At 36.7% G+C, this 14,760-nt stretch overlaps 1 protein-coding gene across 1 annotated transcript in view; it reads left to right on the top strand.

Annotated features, from left to right (window-relative positions):
• PCLO (piccolo presynaptic cytomatrix protein) overlaps positions 1 to 14,760 on the top strand; it is a 362,471-nt gene that overhangs the window by 183,381 nt on the left and 164,330 nt on the right. The gene's annotated exons all lie outside the window — the stretch shown is intronic.

Below are 14,760 nucleotides of genomic sequence, written 5' to 3'. Positions count from 1 at the left end.
TCTGCAAACCTCCCAGGACCATCATAGCTACTTTCACCTCGAATTTTCTGTCGAGCATTGTCTGTTACACCCTCTTTCTCTGAGAGAGTTTTTTTAATTATCTGGGGTTCAGTTAACTTAGGATGAGATCAAGTATAAAAAATTTAAAGGAGGAAAAGAGATTTATGATTAAAAAAAATAGTATTTAGAGTATTTAGGGTGAAACTTACCTAAGATGATGCAATGACCTTATCAGCATTTGGAAATAAGGGCATAAATTCCTTTTGCAGTTGCTGATTTTGGTTCTCAATTACTCATTGTCTTTATGTTGTGAAAGAGAGATCTGCAGTATAAGATCTACTTTCCTGATATTCCTGACAAGCCTGATATTATTCTCTCCAGCTTGTGCTTATTCATACCAACTGAGTTTTAGGACTCTCTCAACTTGGAAACACAGGAAAGAGTGGACAGTGATTTCTTCTTTTGTACATTTTGTCACACTCCAAAGTTCTTCCTGAAAGTAAGCATACACACAGTGTCATGGTTGGCAATGCACAAATCTTGTTGACATTTTTTCACCTGTAGAACTGTGCTGTTAACATTCATACATCATTATTATACTTAAGATTAAATAGAGGGTAACTTTTGGATTATCTTGCTAAGTGTGAAAGTAAGATGTTTCCTCAACTTTAAAGTGGTTTTGACACTGTGACTATTTTTTCATTCTTTGTTTGTACGGTGCTCACAACAGCTAAAGTCCTTGTCTGTTAATTCTTTGTGTACACTCTTATGCCTCCTGACGGGAGAGCTCCTAATTATAGAAGGGATCAGTCATGTCATTTAAAACAATGAAGTTCAGTGCAGAAAAACTTGTGAAACAGTTCACTCTGGAAAATATAATTTACCAGAGCTGAGCATAAAAGAACAAAATGTAAATGAAAAATTATTCTTTCACTACCTTAGAGAAATGAAGTGTGTCTATGAATATTTTTTGCATGGATGAATATCCCATCACTTTGTTAATAGCATTCGTAAACACTGCAGGTGAAAAAGGTTCATCTGTTCATGTATATGTTTCACAGATCTTTTTATAACAGTTTATCAAAAAATTTGATCCTTATGCGAACAGTGGGACTAAAAGTGTAAGAATAAGATCAGTCTTTTTCTAAACATTACTCTGAAATTATACCATGTCCTTCAGGCAGTGCACTTTTATCATTCATGTACTTCTTCCATTGAAAAATATATTTATTACAAAATTTCAAGAAAAAAGATTATGGCCATTATGACTGAGATGATTAAATTATGTCTCTGTGTTTTAAAACTGCTGCCTTAAATATAATTTTATTCCTTTTATATGAAATTATTGCTATGTTTTATCTAATTTAGTATGAGTGAAAGGCTGAAAAATAACCTATTAGCTAATCACATAATAATGAGTGTCCAGATAATACTGCTTTCTGCGATGACACATTTAATTTTCAGATAACAAGTTATATGTTTACATTAGATTTTCATTTACTGTCTATTGTAGCCATTGTCTTTATATGTACACTTGAATGAACATAGATGGTGGCTTCTTGTTAATCCACATTGACACTATAGCTTTCCATTGCCTTCCCTTTGGTAGTTCTAATGTGCTGTACATTTCTGCAATATTTATTAGTAATCAAGTGTATCTGTGTCAAGGCAAAATTGTGTGCTATTAGTTGTCAGCATCACAAAAAGTTGTGGAAGCCATCTATCTGGAATTGATACTTTGCAAAGATTTTCCTGTTTTGTGAGCTTTGTGCCACTTGAGCTCCCGGTGGCAATGACCTCCCCAGCTCTGACTTTGATAGATTGTCCTGCAGCCCAGTATGCTAGGATTCCATGGAGTGCAAAGCCATAGCAGTGGTTTCCGTGAGGGCACTGGGAAATGTTAGAAGAAATTGGAAGTGAAAATTGAGATTCATTCAGCAGCAACAAAGAATTTTGAGTACCTATCTAGTTTAATAACTAGCTTTACCCCAGTGCAACACAGAATCAAGTCACTTGCCAGTCACAGTCAACTTCAGCACTTGTACGTATTGCATAAGTGTAATCAAAGATGGAAGTTGTCTTCCTTTTGCCTTTGGATGCAGAAGGCCTGCTCAACTTAACTGAACTAAATTTCAAAGATCTTGCATGTGTACTGTCACATTCATACAACATCTACAGCTAAGCAGTGCATAAAGACTCAGAACAAGTGTTTATATTAGTGAAACTAATCCAAAGACACATCTGTCAACATCCTGTCAGCTTCAGGGTAGAAAATGTACATTTAAGCTTCAACACTTATAACGAGTTCGATCAATCTGTTTATTAAGAGAGTTAACCAAGACTTTTCTCAAATTTTTCATCTGATATGAGTGGCTGCAATTGTAAGGCAGTATAATTCCAATCTGTATACTACAGTAAAAAAGGTAATGATTTGAAGCAAAATCTCAAAACATCGTTTCTTTCTTTAGATAAGAATTACAGGACTTCATCTATTGCTGTAGTAAGACCAGAAGTGATTTTACATAGACTTTAAATGTCTTAATTTCCGTAAATGGCATAAACTTAAGAGTAATAAAACCAGAGAACATTAACCTGTTTTTTTTCTTCGATGGTGCTCTAAAGTTTCCAACTTTAAAACTGAAGGTTAGTACTTCAGTGATTTTGGCTGTCCTTTGCCTTATGAGGTGTGCTGGACATCTAGACACCGAAGAGGGTAAACAGGGTAGTTGCTCCTTCCATATATCGTATCCATGATGCTTTGCTTGTTTTTTTCAGGACTAAGCTAATCACCAGGCTTGTAGTTCAACAAGGAATGTTTTGCTTGGGTAATAGAAAGAAACAGTAGGGATAAATATCTGGTTTGACATTGGGTATTTTTGTTTGTTTACCTTCCTCAGAAGCAGGGAGTAGGTTCATTTCTTAATGTCATGCCAATATTGCTTGTAAGAGATTGCTGCTATTGTTGGAGCACTGGATGTCTATGTTTCCCTTGGTTTCTTGTTGTCTGAGCTATTTTCACCTAAAAGAGGTTGGTCTTTGTTATAGCTGTTATAGTTTTGTGGTCTGAGAGATAGGTGGTCACATGGTTGTAACTACCAAAGGCTTAATTCAGTGACTTTAATTTTCTGATTTAGTCCCATGATTCAGTCTAGAATAAAGAAAGAACGTTTGATTTCTGCAGAACTTATATTTCAATATAAAGGAGCAGAAACAACTGCTGTTTGGGTTTAAGTACAGACAGGTGATGAGTGAGACAACCAACTTTGGTAGCATTTAGAGTAACCTGGATTGAAAGGGCGGAGTTTTGTTTTGATTTGTTTTTTTTTTTTTTTCCACAGTAACATCCACAGGCTGTGGTTTAATAAAACTCTTCTTCAAGCACTGGTGGAAACCACTCCTTCATTTTCATGGGAGCAACCTGATCGGCATGATTCAGGTGGTGTGCATGCAGTTTGTGAGCTGCATACCTGGGTCTGCCTGTTGGTGTGTTAACACAGTTAGGAATAGGCTGTCACCAGGTCTGATTAGGCGCACAGGTTCCTGCATCCCTGATGAGCACCATGCAGCTGCAAATGAGGCTGTCCATGGACAGGAGACCTTATTTTGTGATTGAATTCTGTCTAGCAACCCAGAGAAGGTGTAGATGTACCTGCTGAGATCCCTTTGTGCTGGAATATCAAGTCACACACTTTTTTTGTGTGCTTCTAAGAAATTCACTGGAAACCGAGTTGAAAGAGGATCTCATTCGTATCTAGAAACAATTCTAGACAATTTATCCCTGTGTAACAAATAGGACTTACCTATCTTCCTCTTTATCAATGTGGTTTTAATTAGATTTAAGATTACTTTCTCCACTAATGGTCTGAATTATTACCATTTAGGGTCCTGTTAATATTTCAAATGACTGCTTCCTGTGCTGTATTTGAAATCCTTTTGAGTAACATTTATGTGACTCAAATGGGGCATCTTTTTTCCATCTGTCAGATCTTCAAAGCAGAAATGTTACCCCATATTTGGTCAACATATTATATAAACATTATTTTCTAAAGCACATTTAACTGAGTCAGTCCATACTTCTAAATTACTTGATTTCACACATTCTCTATTCAACCAAGGGATTCATGCATAGTAGAGGATTACTATGGTGGTCATTCTTTTGCTTTTCAAAGGGGATCCTCAACAATCTTTTGTAAAGCATGGGATTTATGGCAGAATTGACAAAGAGCCTAGAGGTTTTGTCACTTGGGCTTTTTCTCACCTGCTGTCAGCTTATCCATCTTCCTCTTAAGCCAGCTCTCATATACACGCTAAAAAAACCCACAAATCCCTTCCATCACTCTTTTATCTTCCATAAAAGACAAAGAATTAAGGTACAATAATATCTTTCCACTCACTGCCAGCTGACTTGTTTGTCTTGGTTATCCATTTTAGGAATACTTTTTGAATTTCAGGTACAGAGGCTGGTATTATTGTGATTTATCCCTGGCAGGAAACTGAGCACCTGAGAGCTGCTCGCTGCTTTGATGGAATGGGTGAAAGAATCAGAAGAGTAAAAATAAGAACACTTGTCATTTGAGATAAAGACAGTTTAATAGGTAAAGCAAGGGTTGTGTACACAAGTGAAGCAAAACAAGGAATTCATTCACTTGTTACTATTGGCAGGCAATTGTTCGGCTATCTCCAGAAAAGCAAGGCTCCATCCCATGGAATGGTTACTTGGGAAGACAAAAGCCATAAACCCAAACGTCTCCCTCTTTCTTCTTCTTTCCCCGGCTTTATATGGTGACCATGATGTTATATAGTGTAGAATATCCCTTTGGTCATTTGGGGTCAGCTGTCCCAGATGGGTCTCCTTCAAACTTCTTGTTCATTCCCAGTACACTCTCTGGTGGGTTGGTGTGAGGAGCAGAAAAGCCCTTGACTCTGTGTAAGCACTGCTCAGCAATAAGGAAAAGGTGTTACAAACACTGTATCCAGCACAAATACAAAACATAGCCTCAGACTAGCTACTGTGAAGAAAATTTAACTCTATCACAGCCAGAAACGGCACAATCATGTTTCCTGCTTTAAAGTAATAAATACAGCGCATAAACATATACAGCAAAACCGGGCAGACACAGAAGAATGACAGAGACACATACTGACCAGCAAGTTTTGGCCTGCTTCAGCTCTGTTTTTCCTCAGAATTTCATCTCCTGTAAAGCCATGGATTACTTTTGTTAGTCTGACTAAGTAGCAGGAGGGTAAAATATCTACTAGTGTAGTAGCCTGGCTGAACAAAAAAGAGGGTTTCTTTCACAGATTCTGATGATAAGCTTAGCTCCCTGTGTTTTATTCTGCTCGATCTTTTATAGGCAGCTATGACTGAAGGACAGCAAAACCATACTGTGATGAGCAAATGAATGTACATTCTCCAAAAGGAGCATAAAAACAATGTCTGTAAAATCTTCCCTGCACTGACTGTGCTATGTTAGCAAGTTGTTTGGTACAATAAAAGCAGAAAAACAGATGAAAGTAGCTGATGCTAAAGTATCAGCAAGCAAATGTGGTGTTGTCCAAAAGGACCCAGTCATTGTTTTGGACTGTTTTTCCCTGCTGGGATTTAAACACATTTGAGATACATGTAGATTCCTATTTAGTTTTCTCCAGAAGGAATCTAGTTTCCTACATGAAAACCTCCCTGCAAAATGTAGCAATGTGCAATAACTAGGGAAAACCAATTTGTTCTTGTCAAAGTAGTCCAAACTTCATCTCATAATGTCATACAAGTATTCATTCTAACAACTTTTCCCATATTATTAAAATATTTTTAAGCTTGTAAAATATTGTGTTGATCAGCCAAATGTGATTGTTACTTGGCAGTGATCCAAACCCCATGATGGCTCATGTGTCCCATATGATGATTAGAAGGAAAAAAAAAAAAGCCCTGAACCACAACCACGGTGTATCCAAAACTTACGATCAGATGTAATTAAATATAACAAATTATTCAGAACAGTAAAATGATGTTCTGTACATGTCTTCATTCTCCACTATGTCAATGGTTAGCACATTTTTGCATGTGAGGCCTCTGGGATGCTCTGTTAATACAAATCACTGGATTTAAAATTCTCCCTGTCTGTTTTTTATTTTTAATTATTGTTTTATTTTTTTATTAAGAAACAGTGCAGGGTATGCATGTATTAAAGTCATTATTCTGTGTGATCAACTCCTTAGAATTTTCCTTAGAGTTTCCGTTTTTTTCACCTAACTGTGCCCTCCCCCAGTAAGTCTATTTTAAAGCCCTGCAAGCTCCTGAGCAAAGACCCTCTTCCCCATTTGAGAAAGGTGAATGCCATATGAGACCAGCAAGCCTGGTGCCGTATAGGGCTTCCCATTATCAAAAAAAAAAAAACAAACTGTGGTGATGACACCAGCCATGGAGCCATGTATTAATGCACCGGGTGCATCTATGTCTTCCAAAGTCCCTGCACGCAACTTGAAGGAGAGAAATAAAAATACCCTCTGCTCCAGATTCTCTCACCAACCATCCCAAGACTGTTTTGAAGTCTGTTTTGATGGCCTTTGGACTACACATTGCAGCTTCATCACCACACAAATGGAAGAACAGCAATGAGTAATAGTCCAAGCCAGGAAGTTTCCTAGTGGTGTTCCCAGCCCAGATCCCAGGGACACAGGAGACTTCCCTAAGAAGAGAGTCTGTTATAATCGCTTTTACTGTGCTTCTTTACTTTCTTACCCCAGGACAATATTATTTATTGATAAACTAAAATTTTTGCATTTACTATTTTTTAATGGAAGCTTACTTTCCATCTGCCAGCCAGAAGATATCTTAGGACAAATTGGTCACTGTCAAACTGGTAGGCAGTTTTAAGTGGATCATAGGCTTGACTCTTTAATAATTCAGTTGCAGTTTGTGGTATAGAGAAAGCACTTGTATAGTACTTGAAGATCAATATAGGAAACACAATTACTTGGGAAAGCAGAATTGCAGTTCAGAGTAATGTTCCAAAATAAAATTCAGTAAGGATGCAGACAGTACAGGTACAAAAGAAGAAAAAAAAGTATTCAGAAATATAACTGTTTAAGCAATAGAAGTACTGGACATGTTCAGGTGTAGCAAAAGTTCGTTGCTTAAATGAAAGGCAGTGGTGTTCTGGGGAAATACTGACAACGTGTGCATGTGTGAGACATGTGTTGTAATTGTTCTACCCTACTCAGTGGTTGGTGAGACTTCAGGTATACTACTACATGCAGTTTAGGTTAGGACCACGTAAAAGTTAGAGAAAAAAAATTCAAAGTAGAGCAAAAGAGAAAGGATAAAATATTTAGACAACACAGTGATTTAAAGGCTGAGGATCTGTCTCTGTTGATACAGAAAGAAGACCAGAGCTGGGCAAGATAACAGTCCTTCACTGTGTTAAACATTATTGAAAATAGGACAGCTACTAACCACTCTTCACATCCAATGGGTGCAGGAAATGGATTATCTCAATTTACTGCCTGGGATGTTTAGTAGATACAAACTAAAACTTCATAAATGCGATAGCATAAATGCTTTAGAAACAACGTATTTTAGAGAAACTCTATTATATCTGAATATTGGGAATAACATAAAGGAATAGATGACCTACATGACTGATTTCCAAGCCAAGAATTTCTTCAACAGTATAAGTAATAGCATTATCTTTAAAAACTGAATTCTAAAATTAAATACAGCTTTCTCTAGTATTCATGACTCTTCTTACACATTATCATCCATATCATTGCTGTCAATTTGTATTGTTATAGAATTTGTCACACTGCTTGAATGAAATAACCACTCAGACCATATAGGACTCTTTTTATAGTCACAATGACCTCTGTGATACAGTCTTCATTTAAAAGATAGGAAGCTGAGAAAAGAAAATAGGCCCATAATCAAGTAGTCTAAATTATATCTGTTTTGTTCCTCCTGTCCCTTAGCTGAAGCAACATTTATTCCCCGTTTTACTTTCCTCGCTTTACAATTGTAAGCATAGGGAGGTCTTGCATCTTCCTGGACTGGCAGAAGGGCATGGGCTTCATGGTTAAGATATGAACGACTGGAAAGATCGTGTTTAATTCTAGATATTGGTAGTGTAAAATCACTGCCAGTCTGGTCACTGCAGATTCCTTTTATAGTCTACAGGCAGAAATATTCCAAGGGAACAACGGTTCATCTACTTATTTTGTATTTGTACTTTAAAATATGGTTAATCTCACCCATTTTTCCATTTACTAAAAAGAGATTCTAAATGGCTGAGACTGCATTTGGTTAAGTGAATCCCATGGTCTTTTGGAATGCCTGTCTTCTGGGTGCTCCGTGTTCTTAATTCTTGCTTTTTCTCTCATTAAAAACGGTGGGTTATTTGCTCATGTACTATTTTTCTTTTATCAATTCTGCAAAACAAAAGTTATGACTCCAGTAAAGTTAGGATTATAAATTGTTTTCTAGGTACCAAAGCTCAGTTAAGAAAAAGATAAAGTAAGTTTCATTGTATTCACTGAAATGTCATTTAAAAAAACAAAGCTTTCCAATAATTTCCAGTTTCTTCCAGCATACTTTTAAGGCGAATGGCTGCTGATGGATGGTCATCATAGCACAGATAAACCTCTTATTACACAACAAGACTGGCTTTGTTGACACTAATTCACTTTCAGAAGCTATCCTGTCAATAGTTTTCAAATCTGACCTGGAGAGACTAAGACAGTTTTTCCTTTGTGCTTATCTTCTCAGTTCAGTTTCTCCACATAATTTCCAGTTTTGTTACTAAGAAGGAGCTGAACACTGGTAAACTCTTTCAGAAACTTAAAGAAGTGATTTCCCTGCTGCAATATTCAGCTCAGGGAGTGGAATCCATAATAGTATAGTAAGTGCTTACAGTCTGCATTTAGAATGCGGGTATGAGACAGGAATTAACAGTAACCAGTTTGCTCAGTGCTGCCGCGCCTAAGTCACCATTTAGAAAATCCAAACACAGGGGTAAGTCTGAAACATTGTCACAGGATATGACTCAGACACCTCTGTGAGACTTTGATGCAGAGCCTGAAATTTCTTTCTTCATATTCCTCCTCTCCCTCCAGATGAGACTACAGGGGAAGCTTGCCTTTTGGCTTTCTTCCTAAATAACTTGCATTTTGTACGGAATGAATCCAGATCTCCGTTCAATTTCTGTTCACATTCTCCATCTGTCCATATCTTCTCTCTAATCTTCTTGCTAAAACTTCTGTTTCCTAACCAGTCTCTTTCTGACACCTTCTCTCATCCAGTCTAAGAGGTTCCTATCAAAATACAGCTTTTATTATCTCACCTTACTCAGTTAACAAGCTGTTTGCTAATGCTGAATTCAGCTCAAGCATCAAGTGTCCTGGTGTTCTCACACCACCTAGCAAGCCTTTTTCCTGATGTAGGATCCTAAATGCCAAACAGACTAAGTGGAATAGCTATTAACTAAAAGTAAAGGCGGGATATGAACTTAAAGAACTGGTATGGAAGAAGGCCTGAAGGAGGAGTAAATGCTGTGGATTTCCTCTCTGTGTGTGAGATGAGAAGTTTAACCATCTTGATTGCTCTAAATCTGTTTGGTTTAGACTGTCAGTCGTTACCAGAGGTGAAAAGATAATCAGGAAGGGTGTTGGACCCAATGAATCAGAATGAGTGTTACTCCTTCAAAACTGAAGCTGCATACAGAGGCAAATTTGAGTCTCAATGTTTGTTTTCAGTAGCTGAATAACATTAATGAAACACAGTGACATAAACCTCAGGAAATCATAAGGTAGCTTGGACGTAATGTTTATTTCATAAACTTATGGAGCACTGGATATCAGGAAAAAAAAATTTCACTGAAGGTATCATTGGGCACTGGCAGAGGCTGCCCAGGGAGGTGGTTGAGTCACCATCCCTGGAGGAATTTAAAAGACAGGTAGACGAGGTGCTCAGGGACATGGTTTAGTGGCAGATAGGAATGGTTGGACTAGATGATCCAAGACGTCTTTTCCAACGTGGTGATTCTATGATTCTGTGATTTTCTCTAACCCCTTACGTGGTTGTATTTTTGCTATATATATACAAGAGAGTAACAGTGAAATAAAATTATGTGTCTTGTCTGAGTTAAAATTGGTACCAATGACTGTCTTTTTCAGAAATTTTACTATCTAAGTTAATCACTTGCATCATATTGATGCTTCTTTTATGATCCCTAAGTTATAATCCACAGCAGAAATATCATGGTCTTCTAGGAAGAATGGAGAGCAGTCAGTGAGTTTGTCCTTTGCTCATTTATCAGTGATGCAGTCATATAGGGAGTTTTATATTAATGCCTCCAGCTATTTCTGCAGGCGGTGAAAGTCACTCTCTTGACAGCAGTAGTGTAGGCTGCTCCGAGTCCTTATGTTCTTACAGTCTGTTTGAAGATTGCTGGTCTGAGGTAACCATAACCCAAGCAAAAGAACCCATTTTCTTCCCCATTTCTTCATCATTTGGCCCAAAAGCCCACCAAAGAGAACAAACTGTTTTGACAGTGTTATAGAAGTAACATTATATGTACATAGAAAAATACATAAAAAACCAAATGCCTTTTCTAGAGCGTATTTTGAAAACGTGACTAACAATATTTTTCATCTCAGTAACACTACAGTTACAGAACATTCTTGCCTACATCGAAGCTTTTATTTAATAAAAATAAATACTGCAATCCCTACTCTTTCACATCTTCTGCAACAATTTGGCAGAAAATTCTTCAGGCTGTTAGTGCCTCCATTATGTTTTGCAAACTTTAACTAGCTAAACTCCTCAGCTATCATAGTAACCGAGATAAGGATCACCAACAAATTAGATTAGGAAGGTTATGTGGAGGCCATCCACCACAAAGCTGGGCAAATTTCAAAGTTGGATCAGATGACTAGTGAGCGTGTGCAGTTGAATTTTGAAAATCTCTGTAGATGGAGATTTCACTGTCTTTCTGGGCATCCTGTTCTGGGACTACACTGCTTTCATGGTGAAGAATACTTAGTTTCCCATGTGCAACTTGTGCCTTTTGTCCACCACTGTGCATCTCTCAGAAGAATCTGAGTCTATCTTTTCAGAAGTGCTGCATTTGGGACCTGAAGACAGCAATTACCTGTTTTTTCCAAGGGAAAGAAGCTCACTTCCCTTAACCTCTCTTCCTAGAACAGCCACTCTTCTTAAGATCTGTCCATCTCACTGGGCCTACTCTGGGCACTCTAGTGAAGCTTTTCAGTGCTTCGGGTAGATATAAAGCAGGATGAGAAGATGGAGAATTTTCTCTTCTATCTGAGTCCTGCTCTCCTAGTTAGCGTTGTTGTTCTCATTAGTTCAAGTGCAGGACGCTCCACCTGCTGTAAACACTCCTTTTATTCTAGATTTTTTTTCATACACTGGAGTTTTGAGAAATTCTTTCATCATAAAAAATAATATTTGTTTAAAGGCGTGTAATGCATAGGTGATAAATTCTGAGATACTAGCACCTCAATGTCTGTCATCATTACAAACAGAAAATAAGTACATTCTGGATTTTTAACTAACAGGTTTTAAAATGCCTCGTTTGATCCCATGATATTGGAAACAAGGCTTGGAAATAAAGATTCCCCAAATCCAAAGTCAGTGTTCTGTAAGCATGTCTATGAGGAACCCTATGAGGAATTTCCTTCAAAAAATATGACATAGTAAGTATTTCCATGCTTTATACAAAAATAAGAAGCTGCTACAGTTTAAGCATAAGTGCACTGCCAAAACACTAAGTTACAGGACCACCCCAAATTCAAGTTGACACTCATAAATACTTTTTTATATTTTGATTTTTTTACTATTTTTTTAAGTCTTGATACTGGAATCTTTTCTTCTAATTTGTAGGAATTATTTTTTTAAAAAAAAATGTTTTTAAAAAATTAACTTTTAATCAAATGTCTGTATTAAAGTAGTCCTAAATTTTCTTGTGGAGCAGTGACTCAGAACCTAGAATGGTTTTGACTCCTATTTCCACTTTATTATTGCAAACTCTTCAAACATTCTTGAGGTGCATAACCCTTGGCCTTGAAGAAATACTAGTGTTTTCCATTACTGCTCAATTTTGATTGTTCCTGGTGTGTTTAAGCAAACAATTTTTTGTACAGATGAAGATCTGTCTTTCAAATCTTGATCAAATAAAAAAGTTTGTTTACTTACTACCCCTTTAACCTACGTACTGCTTTCAGCAGCAAAATTTTGTCTGCTGCAGTTTGCCGGTTTATTTTGGTGCATGGGCATAATTGAGGATGCAGAAAGGTAAATATGGAGTAGTAGTAGAGTAAGAAATGATTTAAAAAAAATTGCCTCTGAATCCTTTGTGATATATTATAATGGCTTAAATTCAGTACTGAGTATGTCCATTGACTTTAAAGCCATAGAAGCTCGTGCTTATATCTCAGGGGTTGTCATAGAATACATTAACTAGATCATTCATAAGAAACTCTCTTAATTTAATGGTATGCTCTGTTAATTCAGTGAGCCATGGAGCATGCCTCGAGGAAATTAAAATGATTCTTTTTCTCTGAACTGGTTATGCCACTGTTTCTATATGGTGAAACTTCCGTACTTTTAAAAAAATGCCTCAATTCTGATTATTATAAAAAATTGAATGCCACAATGGGTAGAATGTGGTGAACAGGGAGAAAGGCCATTCATTTAAATGATGAGAATATTTAGTGCCACTGAAAATGTTCTAGTATTAAGTAACCTTTAAATCTGAATTTTATATCGGAGAAGTTCATATTTGCACAGGAAAAAAAAGAAAGGAGTTTTGTATGCGATGGTGGTGGGGGGGAAAATAATAGTTTGTCAGCTGTTGATGGAGAAAAAGTGAAAACGCAGCCCTGGCAAGCTGAAAAATTAGACAGTGATTCTACTGAAACTAATTTTTCTTATGCAGATTTTAGACAAAACAACCCAACCAACCAAAACAATACAGGCATGCGTTGTTTTTTTTCCCCTACTTCTGATCCTGCTGGAAATATTTCTGGAAAAAAAAAAAAAGTTTTTATTAATAGAGAAGAATTTCCTATTGTCTGAGCTGTTCTCAAAGTACTGATGACACAGTCAATAAAATAAATGGTGGGAAGTGACAGACAATAATCAACTCCATTTCTTTCAAAACCCAGAAAAGGTTTGATATATAGAATAGCTCCACAAGTGTGTATTGAATTGAAGATACTAATAGAATATCTGAGACTGTGGGAGTCTCATTTTGCATCAGATTTGTGATTGTCTTTTTATCAGTCTCTACTGATAGGTACAGATGTGTACTGATGTGTATCTTTCTCACCCATATTGATATGTTATCTTACACAGACACTGGAATGACGAATAAATTAAGAAATTATGGGGAACAAGAAAGGTGTCCTGTTCACAAAGCATAGCAATATGAAATAAAGTATGTTTTAACTTCATTGTACTAAGCAGCTTGTAAATATGTGGCGGGGAAACACATGTAAATGCTTTAAAATACCAGCATATTTCTGATCCTTTATCTGAAAACCATTGTTATCAGTTGTAAGTTTTCTGCTGAAAAGCATAGTATCCCTAGTCATTTACTACTAAACTCCAAAACTTTTTTTTAAAGAAATGTGTTGAAAATAATTTTTGCTGCCTCACAGAATAATTAGAATTTAAATGTAGTTTGGAAAAGTAGTGGCAAACTGAGAAAGGGCAGAGTGGAATCAATGCTTTATAGTTCCTCCCAAATTGGTCATGCAGAAAGAATAGGCTGAAGAATAAGTTGAAGATTTTCCAGTGTTTGTTTTTTTTTGACATGCAGTTCTACAGTTAGAACATAGTTTTGCAAGGATAGGATCTGCAACACAATTTCAGATCAAAGTCCATCTGATTCAGCCCCTTCTTCACGACAGTGAGCAATTCATATATTTTCAGAAAAGATAGTCAGCTTCTGAGGTTGGGTGTCATCCTCTCTAAGAGAATTTACCCCTAGAAAGTTAGAAGAATGTTTCTTTTAAATTTTTACTTAAGGCTAACTATTAAATACAACGCATTGTCTTTACCCATAAAAGTAGGGGGTTTTTTTTGATCTGAAGTCTGAATGGAAAATACATATATTTATTGTATCTTAGAAAATATTCAGTGCATTAAATAAAATGTTGGGACAAAATATTGGGTTTTTTTCCAAAACGTGTTTTTGCATTTTATGTAGGATGTCTGAAGCAGACATTTTTCTCATATTGTATGTTTCCCAAGTGTTAAGCACAGTGGTTTCTGGGTAACTAGGTGGGTTCCAAATCACTTGGATCACTGTGTGCTTAATGTTTCTGAGGTGAAGTAGAGAATTATGCACAAAATACTCCCATACTTTTAACATCTAAAGACCTGATTTTTCCCAAGATAGAGAGTATATTCCTCATGTATATGACCTATATTTAGAAAGTGGTGCAATGCTTTTCTGGTGTTCTTTCAGCAGCATAGGAGGACTGTGTGGTGTTGGGGATTTTTGACATAAGCGTGATGTAAGGAAATTTCTCTTAAGTAGGACAGGCTAATCTTATGTTCTGACCCAGATCTATGAGCATGTTAGAAAGCAAGGGTGTCACCTTTTCTCTCCTTTTTAGAGTCTTCTTTTTAAGTCTTACAAAGTGCTCAAGGTTTGCTTTTTGGAGGAAACCCTTGTACCAGTGAGTTCCTCCTGACTTTGTTCTGAGTTTTAACTGATCTTAAATTTGAGAACCAAACATTGT

Source organism: Cuculus canorus, chromosome 1 (genome assembly GCF_017976375.1).
Source record: "Cuculus canorus isolate bCucCan1 chromosome 1, bCucCan1.pri, whole genome shotgun sequence".
Classification (NCBI taxonomy): domain Eukaryota; kingdom Metazoa; phylum Chordata; class Aves; order Cuculiformes; family Cuculidae; genus Cuculus; species Cuculus canorus.
Note: the sequence above shows the minus strand (reverse complement) of the source record. Positions and strands in the feature narration are given on the sequence as shown.